The 14,174-nt window shown below is 42.6% G+C and overlaps 1 pseudogene; it reads right to left on the bottom strand.

The window, feature by feature from the left end:
• Positions 1 to 803: 803 nt before the first annotated feature.
• LOC148139552 (uncharacterized) lies at positions 804 to 2,028 on the bottom strand (annotated as a pseudogene).
• Between the last annotated feature and the right edge of the window lie 12,146 nt (positions 2,029 to 14,174).

Genomic DNA, 14,174 nt, shown 5'->3' with positions numbered 1-14,174 from the left:
AATGGCTATGAACAAGGGTGACATGCTGAAGAAATGGTGTTCTCATCTTTTCCCTCTGTGCTATCTCTTCCACACCCCAACCCCAGCATTGCCTCATTGTGTTGTACTGTAGACATCTTGTGGAAATGAATAGAACCCTATACCAACACGACTATCTTGCACAGTCATTGACGAACTTAAGAAAACTCGTTGACCAGGCGTAGAATACTGACTGACAAGTCTGCGATTTTTTTTTGTTGTTGAACTGCTTTGGAGTTAATTCTGGATAAGTTTACTTATGTTAAATGACTTAATTTGTGCACTTTGATGAATTACAGTTCTGGAAACATTGTCTTAGCAAACGGTGAGGAAAATGGGAATGCAGGTTCTCCTGGATCAAGTGAAGTAAATTGCAAAGTAAGTTTAGTTGACTGCATGACTAAGTTAGTCATTATTTGATAAAATGACAAACCATTAGGAATTAACTGGAGAGCTGGCAGTTTGTGCAATGTTAAACAACCATCAATGGTAACAGCTCGGAGACAATGATTTGATCATGTTCGGCCCAGCTCTCAAAGAGGAAAATACCGACGTTCGCTACCAAGAGGAAGTGAGAACTGCAGGTGCTGAAGATCAGATCTGAAAAATATGTTGCTGGAAAAGCGCAGCAGGTCAGGCAACATTAAAGAAACAGGAGATTCGACGTTTCGGGCATAAGCACTTCTTCAGGAATGAGGAGTGTGTGCCAAGCAGGCTAAGATAAAAGGTAGTGCGAGAGGCTGGAGAGGGTGCCGGGGCGGAGAGGTCGGGAAGAAGATTGCAGATCAAAAAGGCGGTGCTGAGTCTGAGGGTTGGGACTGAGAAAAGGTGGGGGCAAGGGAAATGAGAAAATTGGAGATCTCTGTATTCATCCCTTGTGGTTGGAGGGCTCCTAGATGGAAGATGAGGCGCTCTTCCTCCAGGCGTCGTGTTGCCATGGTCTGACAATGGAGCAGGCCAAGGAACTGCATGTTCTTGGCGGAGTGGGAGGGGGAGTTAAAGTGTTGAGCCACGGGGCGGTTGGGTTGGTTGGTGCGGGTGTCCCAGAGGTGTTCTCTGAAACATTCTGCAAGTAGGCGCCCTGTCTCCCCAATGTATTGGAGGCCACATCGGGTGCAGCGGATGTAGTAAGTGATATGTGTGGAGGTGCAGTGAATTTCTGACGGATATGGAATGATCCCTTGGGGCCTTGGAGGGAAGTGAGGGGGGAGGTGTGGGCGCAAGTTTTGCATTTCTTTCGGTTGCAGGGGAAGGTGCCGGGAGTGGAGGTTGGGTTGGTGGGGGGTGTGGATCTGACGATGGAGTCGCGGAGGGACAGGTCTTTCCAGAACACTGATAGGGGTGGGGAGGGAAATATATCCTTGTGGTGGGGTCTGTTTGGAGGTGGCGGAAATGAGGCAGAATGACAAGATGTATCTAGAGGTTGTTGGGGTGGTAGGTGAGGACCAGTGGGGTTCTGTCATGGTGGCGATTGGAGGGACGGGGTTGAAGGGCGGAGGAGTGGGAAGTGGAGGAGATGCTTTGGAGAGCATCGTCAACCACGTCTGAAGGGAAATTCTGGTCTTTGAAGAAGGAGGCCATCTGGGTTTTTTGGTATTGGAACGGGTCCTTCTTGGAGCAGATGCGGCGAACGCGAAGGAATTGGGAATATGGGATGGCGTTTTTACAGGGGGCAGGATGGGAGGAGGTGTAACCGAGGTAGCTGTGGGAGTCAGTCCGTTTATAGTAAATGTCCGTGTTGAGTTGGTGGTCCGAGATAGAAATGGAGACGTCTAGAAAGGGGAGGGAGGAATCTGAGATGGTCCAGGTAAATTTGAGGTCGGGGTAGAAGGGGTTAGTAATGTGGATGAACTGTCCAACCTCCTCGTGGAGGTACGAGCTAGCACCAATACAGTCATTGATGTAGCGGAGGAAAAGGTGGGGGATGGTGCCAGTGTAGCTGCGGAAGATGGACTGTTCCACATGTCCAACGAAGAGGCAGTCATAGCTGGGGCCCATGCGGGTGCCCATGGCTACTCCTTTGGTTTGGAGGAAGTGGGAGGATTGGAAAGAGAAGTTGTTAAGAGTGAGGACCAGTTCAGTCAGTCGAAGGAGGGTGTCAGCGGGAGGGTACTGGTTTGTTCGGCGGGAAAGGAAGAGGCGGAGGGCTCTGAGGCCTTTGTGATGGGGGATGGAGGTGTATAGGGACTGGATGTCCATGGTGAAGATAAGGCGTTGGGGGGCGGGGAAGTGAAAATCATGGTGGAGGTGGAGGGCATGGGTGGTGTCCCAAACGTAGGTGGGAAGTTCTTGGACTAAGGGGGACAGGACCGTGTCAAGGTATTCAGAAATGAGTTCAGTGGGGCAGGAGCAGGCTGAGACAATGGGTCGTCCGGGGCAGAGAGGTTTGTGGATTTTGGGCAGGAGGTAGAAACGGGCGGTGCGGGGTTGTGGGACTATGAGGTTGGAGGCGGTGGATGGGAGATCCCCTGAGTTAATGAGGTTATGGATGATCTGGGAGATGATATTTTGGTGGGGGGAGATGGGGTCATGGTCAAGGGGGCAATAGGAGGAGATGTCCACGAGCTGGTGTTTAGCCTCAGGAATATAAAATCGGTGCACCAAACTACCACCGCGCCTCCCTTGTCTGCCGGTTTGATGGTGAGGTTGGGGTTGGAGCGGAGGGAGTGGAGAGCTGCATGTTGCGAGGGTGAGAGTTTGGAGTGTGTGAGAGGGGTGGAGAGGTTGAGGCAGTCAATGTCACGGTGGCAGTTGGCTATGAAATGATCGAGAGCAGGTAAGAGGCCAGCACGGAGTGTCCAGGTGGATGGGGTGTGTTGGAGGCGGGAAAAGGGGTCGTGAGAGAGTGGGTGGGAGTCCTGGTTGAAAAAGTAGGCGCAGAGGCGAAGGCGGCAGAAGAAATGCTCGATGCCTCGCCACGTGTTGAATTCGTTAATACGAGAGCATAGGGGGATGAAGGTGAGGCCTCTGCTGAGGACTAATCTTTCATCCTCAGAGAGGGGGAGGTCTGGAGGGATGGTGAAAATACGGCAGGGCTGGGAGCTAGGAGCTCGGACCTGTTATGGGACTGGAGCTGGGAGTGGGGGCGGGGTTAGGCGTGGGAACGGAGATCGGCGTGGGGCGGGGTTAGGCGTGGGGGCGGGGACTGGGACGGGGTTAGGCGTGGGGGCGGGGATCGGGGTGGGAGCAGAGACACATGCGGCGTGGTCGTTGAGCGTGGGACGTTCGCTACCAAGTCCTTTTACTATTTGATACTGCAAAACGTCTCCTTATGAAAATTGTAGATTCCTTTTGAACAACTCAGTGGAAGCTGCCTCCATCACTACACTGTTAGGCAGACCATTCCAGTTTCCAAACTATGCTGTTTCTTTCAAAAAAGAATTGCTTGCAACCGTTTTTATTTGCTGATAATCTTAAATTAGTGTCCTTTTCTTCTTAGGACTTTTTAAAGAAGAATCCATACAGTATGGAAACAGGCCACTTGACCCTAAAAGTCTGCAACAACCCTCCAAAGAGTAAACAATCCAGATGCATTCCCAAACCCTTTTACTCTACTCTATCGAAATCCCTCATGACTTTGAAAACTTGTAAAATGTCTTCTTCGTCTTCTCTTCTCCATAAAGAGCAGCCCGAGCTTCTTCAAACGAGCCACACAGTTGTGCAGTTGTTCATTTCCGGTAACATGTTTGTGTATCTTTTGTGCACCTTCTCAAATCCCTTCCTGAAGCATGCAGCATAAATACTAGCTGTGTTGGAAAAGCAGGGCTTTTTATAAACATTTGTCACAATTTCATTATTTTGAATGTGACGGCCCTATTTAAAAAGTTCAGAATTCTAATGATATAGCAATCCGCACTGCCAACTTCATAATCTGTGTGCATACACAAAACATTCATAAACTGCATTAAATATTAGACTGGGATCACTTAAGGAAGCATTGATCATTGTAGCAAAAGATGTTAGCTTGTGTATAAAATGAACAAAGAACAATCCAGAATAATTCTGAGTTGGAGGAGGTCTGATTTCAATGGGGCAAGAGGGCATTTGAACAAGGACATTTAAGCACAAATTTGGGCAATGTTCAACTTCAGCTGTACAGTGCAGCTTATCGTTTCCACAAGCAGGAAATGTTGGCAAAGACAAAAACAAAAATTGCCTGGATGATTTTGCAAAGGATACGGATTATTGATAACCCCAGTGAGAACCGTGCTAAATATACACAGTTCAGAGGGGACATGAATAGTAAAGGAGACTGGCAACTAACATTAAAAGGGAATCCAAAAGTCATCCTTAGTCACAAAAAGTGAAAGCGAAGCAAAAGAATGATTGGGGCCAATTATCATCCATCCCCTGTTTATACTTCATAGGGGCAGGGATCTGGCTGAGGCATTATGAAGAGGAAATTGATGTCCAGTTCATGGTGAAAAAATGTACTTGATACTTGGATGAGATGAAGTTTGACAGAATTTTAGAAAGGCTAAAAAAAACAAAATTGCAGATGTTGGAAATCTGAAACAAAAATGGAACTGCTGGAAAATCTCCGCAGGTCTGGCAGCATCTGTGGCAGGAAAGTAGAATTCTGCTGCAATTTCTGCTTCAATTAGAAAGGCTGATTTTCATAGAGTGTTGGTAACTGATAACAACTGAATTGGAGACAACTTCGGATATAGAGAAAAGTAATATTGAAGCTGCAGCGGTAATGTCCACAACAACCTAATCCTGTTCAAATACAGGTATGGAATCAGAGACTGGAGAATCACAACAGTTAAAATATTTTTCGTTAAAATATTTTTCTTCAAAATTGTCTGGATGAGTCCAGCAAACAGATTCATCTCAGTGGTGGGAAAGCTTCTAATGTACTGTAATCTCAGCCTCAAGCAACAATACTGAGAGATCATATGGACTAACTTTATATGCTAAATAAATAATCTAGTGTGTAACCCGTTCACCTAAATCATGTGATGAAGGCTTATAATTCTGAAACTTCAGGATTTTCTTGAGTATTTAAACCAGTTTAGAAACATAGAAAATAGGAGCAGGAGGAGGCCATGCAATCCTTCGAGTCTGCTGTGCCATTCATCACCATCATGGTTGATTGTCCAACTCAATACCTTTCTCCCCATAATATTCGATCCCATTTTCCACAAGTGCTATATCAAGTCGCCTCTTTAATTGTAGTTGAAAGTGCTTTCTTGAAGTTCCTAAATTTGTTCTTGCGTTCAATTGAAGCTGTGAAACAAACATGGAGTCCAAACTCTGTCTAAGTTCTGAGGAAGTTGACAATTTAAGTTCAAAAGAAAAGAAAATGACAGTCAAAAAGTAAGTTTGATCCAATGTATGACCATGTTATGCTTCATTTGCAAAACAGCAAGGTGACAAAGGAATTTCTGTAGAGCTGGTGGCCATATGTTTGACCATCAGAAATCGTTTCATGAAGATGTAAATGTTTCAGTGCTGTATGCTACTCGATAAGACATATCACAGAAACAATGACATGGACACAACTCCCGATCATAGTACATTCATGAAAAATGGCTTCTCAATTATTGACACATTTTCTCCCTACTCCCTTGAACAAGAAATGCTGAGTACTTAGTGGAGGACAAGCAGCAGTAGAGCGTTAAAGTGTTGAGTTTATCTCAGACTGAAATTTCTAGACTATGTGGCAAATGCAAAGTGTTGAAGAAGTGGTTTCACTCCTTGCGCCTACTCCTTTTCTCTGTTGGCACCTGCTGCCACCACAGTTGGCAATTTGCTTTGGCCCTCAGTGTCATTTCTTGTAAATGTATTGAGGAATTTTAAAGAAGTACTCACCATCGTGTGCCGTTTTTAATTTGAAGTATGACCTTGTTTCATTAAATTAGCTGATCAGTGCTTGAAATGCAATATTGTGAGACTTCTGTTATTTTAATGTCTGGCATTAAGTTGAAGACCCAGCGACCATTTTAACTTGATTTTAATTTTGTGGTTATTGATCAATTGCACTTTCACAGATCGGGCATTCAAGAAAAATGTGAAAAACAACTAGGTAAAAACAAGGACTGCACGTGCTGGAAACCAGATTCTAGATTAGATGGTGCTGGTAAAGCGCAGCAGTTCAGGCAGCATCAGAGGAGCAGGAAAATCGAAGATTCAGGCAAAAGCCCTTCATCAGGAATAGAGGCAGAGGGCCTGCAGGGTGGAGAGATAAAGAGAGGAGGGTGGGGGTAGGGAGAAAGTAGCATGGAGTACAATAGATAATTGGAGGTTGGGATGGAGATGATAGGTCAGGGAGGAGGATAGGAGAAGGTAGCAAAGTGTACAATCGGCGAATAGGGCTGGGGATGAAGGTGATAGGTCAGAGAGGAGGGTGGAGTGGATAGGTGGAAAGGAAGATGGGAATGTTATGGGGACAGTGTTGAACTGGAAGTTTGGGACAGGGGTGAGGTGGGGAAGGGGAAATGGGGAAACTGGTGCAGTTCACATTGACGCCCTGGGGTTGAAGTGTTCCGAGGCGGAAGATGAGGCGTTCTTCCTTCAGGCGTTTGGTGGTGAGGGAGCGACGGTAAAGGAGGCCCAGGGCCTCCATGTCCACGGCTGAGTGGGAGAGGGAGTTGAAAAGTTGGGCCACAGGGCGGTGTGGTTGATTGGTGCTGATCTCCCAGAGATGTTCCCTAAAGCTCTCTGCTCAGAGGCGTCCAGTCTCCCTGATGTAAAGGAGACCGCATCGGGTGCAAATGATATTGGTGGATGTGCAGGTAAAACTTTGATGGATGTGGAAGGCTCCTTTGGGGTCTTGGATGGAGGTGAGGGAGGAGGTTTTGCAATTCCTGCGGTGTCAAGGGAAGGTGCCAGGACGGGAGGGTGGGTTGTTGGGGGTCGTGGACCTGACCAGAGAGTCACGGAGGAAATGGTCTTTGCGGAAGGCAGAAAGGGGTGGGGAGGGAAATATGTCCCTGGTAGTGGGGTCCAATGGGATGTGGCGGAAATGTCTGTTTCGTGTTTCTGGTCATCATTCCTAACTCTTCTGAGACATAAAATAAACCTTCTCCTGTTTCTGTACTTCTGTCATTTTTGGTGAACTCATCTCAAGTAACATTTTGGAATTTGACAGTCAGGTCAAGATTGTTCTATGTTGAGCTTTATCAATTTTGACCAGTTTGCCAGCCCTTCTTGTGCTGGAATATTGGAATTGGACTGGGTTCTATCAGCCCTTTAGGGACAGGCTGCAAGCTGGATAGGTGGATAATACGGTGGAAGATGACCAGGGAAGGAAGAAGTTTCAGTGCCTCTCATATTTCCACCTCCGTAGTATTTTATTGATCCCAAAAAAGGGAATGGATGGCTACTCAGGTGGTCCATATTGAGTCTATTCCCGCCAATTCTGGCAGTTTATTAGCAGCAGACGGGTCCTCCATTATGTGGGAGACCTCCTCCTGCGTCCTAGAGACACGCTTGCTCGATGTCCCTCCCAAAGAAGTACCTCATGGCTCACAACAGGGTATCCCACCTGCATACTGGAACAGTCTCCTGTCCATGGTGGCGATCAATACAGGAACTGTAAATCAAAGTAAGTGAGTGAAAGAAGTCGTAAGTGCTAGAATGTACACAACATTCCCAGAACCAGGTTGGCACATCCTATTGAGGCCATTAATGAGTCATTAAAATCCCCCAATTGGTGCATGGACAAAGGGTTACTCCTAATCCGAGTAAGAGTATTGTGATTGCTGCTGTTTCAGTGAGAGCAAGCAAATAGTAAAGAGTGGGCATGTGATAAAATCATTTACATTCAGTGCTGAATGCTTGAGACTTTTTTTGTGAGAAACTTTATAATTCCTCTACATGATCTTAATGCACTGATTGTTTCATACAACGGTGATTTTCTACATAGGTTGACAGAGGAAATACAGACCATTTTGCGCAATCAGCTCATGCCAGTGTTTATGTTCCACACAAGCTGTTTCACATCATTCCTCATGTAAGTCGCCCTTTGTAATTCTCTATTCTCATCCATTCCAAGTGCTCACCTGGTTTCCTTGAAATACATCTAAACTATTAATTTCAACTATTCTGGCTGATCACATATCCCCCGTTCTCATCATTCTTTCAGTGAAGAAGTTTCCGCTGAATTCCCTTTTGGATTTCTAGAGGTACTGTCTTCCATTGACAGCCTCTAGTTATGTTCCACCCCATTGAGAAATGTTTTATCTGTACCTTCTCTTTTCAAAACCTTTCATAATTTCAGAACTGTCAACCTTATTTTCAAGAGAGAAGTGAACAGCACGACAATTCTTCCCTGATATACACAGTCAGAAATTTGTTTATCATTCTTGTAAATCTTCTCTTCACTCTCTCTCGTACATTCTATAATATGTCAATTGGAGCTACAGGCGATACTCATAATTATAGTCAATCAAATATTTATAGGGACCCTACTTTCAAATCTATCCCTTTAGAGATAAGGCTCAGAGCTTTGTTTGCATTTTTATAGCCTTCGGAATCTGTGGTGAAATGGTTAATGACTGATGTAATTGTCTGAGATCCCTTTGTTTGTCTCCCACACTTAAATACGCATCTTTGAATACGTGACCTGCACATTATTCCTACCAAGGTGTAACACCTTACGTTTATCTGTGTGGATCTTCAGTTGCTAATTTTTTGACCGTACCGTAAATTAATTAATAATCTCTTGCAACGTCTTCTGGTTCTCAGAGTTGACTATATTTCAACATTCCTCTTCCAATTTGGTGTCATTGAATAGCTTTTTTGTAATAATTAGAGAAAATATTTAATTTGCAGTTTTATTTTGTTTGGTTTGAATTTTTGCTAAAACACTTAGAGAGGTGCAGTAATCCACATGATAACTATAACAACTAAATGTAGAATGACAGATAAATGAGAATTATTACAAACACAGGACTAATTAATAGGCTCTATTAACTGCAAGGTCAAAGCAGGGAACTACTTTTTACACGAATGATATGGTGAGATTATCCGGACTGCAATTACGTTTTTCCATTTCTTTTGGTTGCAGTTTATTTCCCCAGGTCTGTGCTACTGGTATCAAATTTAAAAGGCACACATCCTCCATTTTAAAGTAACTAATAGTAAAAAAATATATAAAATGCAACATGATTTAAGAAGCCATCCCTCGAGGCTGTACATATTCACAGCCATGTAGAGTAATATAGGCAGCGGCTGAATGAGCTGTGGCTGACTTCCCTGGACCGTTGGAGGCTGAGGGGTGAATTTATAAATGATTGTAAAATCATGAGAGGCATGGATACAGTGAATAGACAAGGCCTTTTCCTTGTGGTGTGTAGAGTCTCACTCTAAACCTATACTCGTGAGTCTTGGTTTAGAGTGAGAGGGGGAAAAATTGTAAGTATCTAAGGAGTAACTTTTTTCATGCAGAGGATGGTGTGTGTATGGAATGAACTGCCAGAGAAAGTGGTTAAGGCTAGTGCAATTTCAACATTTAAAAGGCATCTTAGTATGTATATGAATACGAAGGGTTGAGAGGGATATGGGCCAAGTACTGGCAAATGGGATTAGATTAGGATATCTGGTCAGCATGGGAAAATGAGACCGAAAGGACTGTTCCCATGTTGTACATCTCTACTCCTTTGCTCTTAATGTACGAGTAGAATCTCTTTGGATTGTCTTTAACATTATCAACCAAGGCTATCTCATTTTCCTTTCGTGCACTCCTCATTCCCCTCTTTAGAATGTCCGTGCACCTCGTGTACTCTTCGAGATTCAATTGATCTCATTTGTCTATATCTAATATATGATTTGTTCTTATTCTTAACAAGAGCCTCAACATCTTTATTCCTCCAGTGTTCCCTCCTCTTACCAGCCTTACCTTCACTCTAACAGGAATATCACGCCTCTGAACTCTCGTTATCTCACTTCTGAAAGCCCCTCTCTTGCTGGCTGTCCCTTTCGCCGCATACAGTCTACTCCAATCAATCTTTGAAAGTTTTTGTCTTATACTGTCAATATTTTCCCTCGTCTAATTCAGAACTTTAACTTATATATAATGCCAATCCTTTCCATAGGTATTTTGCAACTAATCGAATTATGACCCCTGACCCAAACTGCTCTCCTACTAACCATTCAGTCACTTTCCCTGCCTTATTTCACAAGAGTAGAACAGGTTTGCTCCTTCTGTGGTAGTTTCATCTGCATATTAATGAAGAAAAATTTCTTCAACACTTAACAAATTCCTCACCATCCAAACTCTTAAGACCATGACTGTCCCACTTTATGTTTGGAAGGTTAAAATTTTCTATTATTACACTCCTATTACTCTTACGCACAAATTAGATCTCTCAAAATATTTACTATCTAATTTCACTCTGACTACTGGGGAGACTATTACAATTGCCTCAAAATAATCATGCTCTTCTTATTTCTGAGTTCCACCCACATAGCTTTACTGGACCACCCCTCAGAAATACCTTCTGTCAGAACAGCACTAATATTTCACCACTAGAAAAATTGACTCCAATCTCCTTTTGGGTCTTCCTACTTCTGCCGTACCTTTGATAGTGTCGGTTGTCCTTGAGGGGCTTTGAACATAAATTATTCAATTTACTGGTGATGGTTAGTAGCTGAAAATAAAGATGCTATGGGTGACTTGGTGATGGGAAATAAAAAGTTATATATTGAAAGGAAAATTCTGGATATAAATAACAATTTAAAAAAAACGAAATCCATTCTGTCTGCTCAGGTCTTGCTTACACCGTTGTAGCTTCAGGATATTTTCCATATATTTTGATTATTTCAAATTCATCTCACCCGCTGTTTTGTACTTGTCAGCCATTTGTTAATGGGTATTTGCCGTTTCAGAATGTAGGTCGCCTTATCGTGTACACTCTCGGAATTCAGTATTTGGAGTGCTTGTTGTTTCAACCTGTGCTTTGGTCTATAAGGCAAATTACAGAAACATATTAATAGCAATTTAAGGTAAAATGTTAGGGTATTGGAAGACAAGCTAAGAGCTTCAATGTTTTGCAGAGAGTTTGTGGGAAAGGACACGGAAAGCAGCAGGGTTTCCAGTGCTTCTGATCTTTGCCATCCCTGATCGAAATCAATCTGTGATTTATAATTTTGAGGATTCATATTCATTAATATTGGTGTGTCAGATAGATCTCAGTGTCAGGAGTGTGTGACTTGCCTCTTTATTTTGTGATGAACTCAGGGGAACATACAATAACAAGGGTGTAAATCCAAAGGGGTGCAGGAGCAGAGGGTCCTCCATGTATATGTGCTTAAATGAGAGAATGTACCATGACATGTGGACAGAAGAGCAAATAAACCTTACTTCAAGTACGCTGTACCGAACAAACGCAAAGCAATTATGTTAAACTGAAATAAAACAGTCGCTTGTCTGACCTGGAATATTGCGTCCAGTTTCAGAAGCCACATTTTTGGAAAAATGCAAAGTTATGAGATGGGATGCGTAACTGATTCACAACACTGTTCCCGGGATGATGTACCGCGCCGACACTGAGAAATTGGGACTGTTCCCCTCTGCTGATAGTTTCCAGACGCTGTGAACAGTTGCTATGATTGGTTCTCAATTCCATCTTGCGTCACATAGATCCAAATGGCTGAATATTTCCAGTACTTCTGAGCGCTGCCTTGCCTGATCAACATCGACCTCTGATTTATTATTTTTGAGGGTTGCTGTTCAGTAATATCCCTGCGTCTGATAGATCTCAGTCTGATTTCGTGGGATTTGACAGGCGTGTGTTAAATAGATCCCAAGACTTATGCTCCATGAGATTTATTTGCGAGAAAAACTCCAGTTCTGAGAATCCGCCCTTATTACTCACTGGACTTGAAGAAAGAATTAAGCAAACCCAAGGTTAGTGCATATTCATTCGAGATTTATTAACCATTTAAGTAAGCAATTTATCCAAACGTTTATGTTAAAGTTAACAGACGTGAATACAATGGCTGGATGCCACATTGAGACGAGATCGTGTGCACTCGGAGCTGTGAGTTTCTACCCATCGTAACCATCAACAGAAAAGGAATACAATAGCTCATCATAAAGGGTAGGCAACCATACTGAATAAGGAACAAATTAAAAGAAAAACAAATGGGTTTTAAACAACTGGGCAGCTACACTTTTTTTCAACGACAATCAACTCGACGATATCAAAGTAAAAACGAAAATCCATGATTAATTATCCCAGTTACACGCTGAGAAGCAAAAATGATTTCACTGTGAGAGTCGGCAACAGGACAGATTGTAGATTGGGAATTCAGAGACCTTGATAAGCAGATCAGCAAAATCAAAGGGGTCCACAACTCATTCACTTAACCTGGAAAAGAGAAATAAAGCAATGACGCAGATATTTATGATCAGGGACATTCAGATTTAATTTTTATTCAATGGTACACTAAGAGATTTTACAAAACGTATTGGGCTGTTTGGCGTGTGAAAGATGTGATTATTCTCACCTTCACCAGTGTGACAGCAGCGCTGTAGAAAATACTCAGGAAGAACAAGGTGGTGAACGTGGAAGCAGTTGTCCAGATGTTGCCACTATCATCCTCATAGTCTTCAATCCAAGTGTGGTTCATTGAATCTATGAATATAAATCCGAGAGAACGCATTTAAAATGTTTATTGATCCAGTCCGATCTATCTGCATCCACGTCATATAACTAGAGACCATTGCATCTTCATAAAGCAGGCAGATGTTTCTCAATTGCAACTATTTGTATTTCTTAGTGCATTATTGACTCTCGGCAAGAACTTGCAAATAATAAATGCACATGTTCCTTCTTCACTGTCTGTAACAACATTTTAAATTACTTTTTCTTTTAATCTATTATTGAAGGATATTATTATTTGAGGAATGCTTACTAGGCACGATTATTTTAATTATATCATTATATTTTAAATATAAGCTGTGACAGCAGTTTAGTTGAAAATCGTGGCCATCATTAGATAAAAGTTCAAATGTGATTCTCATCTTTATTATTGGTGAGAAATTGCTTGGCAGATTATGAATATAAGTTGCATTCTCAATAAGAACTTTGCTTCATATTTTTGTTTGTAGGGTCTGTATGTTAAGGAATACGTTTTTGTGCATGTGTCCCTTAATTTACTTGATCGACTGCTTGATGTGCATGGTTTTCCTTTAATGTTTGTGCATGTGGTCATGATTTACTCTGACTTCACTCTTGCCCATGTTTGAGTCTGTGCATGAATAAACATATTAATGCTCCTTTATTGCTGGTGTGCTCATGTATTTGTGCACGTAAGTTTTGTTCAATTCACAATGTATAAGCATCATTATGCTAATATGGCACGTCATTGATGCCGACGTTTATCTCGTAATGTCTTTGTGACTGTTCGTTTTTCGTTAGTGCTGTCTAAAATGTGTGTTCATGTGTCAATTTCAGATTCTAGCTACACTAGGTTATTTTCATGTTTGTGCTTAACAAGTGTTAGCATGCAACATCATGTTTTGATGATGTTTATACTTATGTGACGATGTCTGCTTGTGTGGCAATCTATCCTAAACCATGCCCTGATAAGCTTGTTTGTGTTACTGTGTGTGGATGCTTGTTGATGCTTGTGCCAATATCCTTGTTTAATAAATGCCCCACGTTTTGTTGATCAGTGCACTTGCGTGTCTGCATGTGAGACTCTGAATTTGTGTGTATGTGTGACCGCGTATATGTGCTGATCAACGTGATTTAAAAATAAAAAATAAGCTGCCTCTGTCATCATATGTTTGTGATTATAAAAATGGGAAAATAATGAAATTAACGTTTTCTCTGTGCACTTATGTGCCTGTGTGTATCGACATGCAGGAGGGCATTTTTGGCATGTTGTATCTATGTTCATGCATATATGCCTGTAAGCATTGGTGCTAGTAAAAAGTGAGGACTGCAAATGCTGGAGATCAGAGCTGAAAAATGTGTTGCTGGAAAAGTGCAGCAGGTCAGGCAGCATCCAAGGAGCAGGATAATCGACGTTTCGGGCACAGGCCCTTCTTCAGGAATGCATTGTGCTGTATGAATGCATATGTATTTGTGACCATTTGTGTGTTACCGTGTGTCTATGTTTTTCATGGTTATGTATGAGTACCCCTGTTTATTTCTGTAAGAGCTTTTCTTTCGGTGTATGTGAGTTTTTGTAAATGCTTA

Source organism: Chiloscyllium plagiosum, unplaced genomic scaffold, assembly GCF_037043375.1.
Source record: "Chiloscyllium plagiosum isolate Xiang-an unplaced genomic scaffold, Cpla_swu_hap1 HiC_scaffold_38, whole genome shotgun sequence".
In the NCBI taxonomy this organism is placed as follows: domain Eukaryota; kingdom Metazoa; phylum Chordata; class Chondrichthyes; order Orectolobiformes; family Hemiscylliidae; genus Chiloscyllium; species Chiloscyllium plagiosum.
This window is presented reverse-complemented; position numbering and strand designations above follow the sequence as displayed.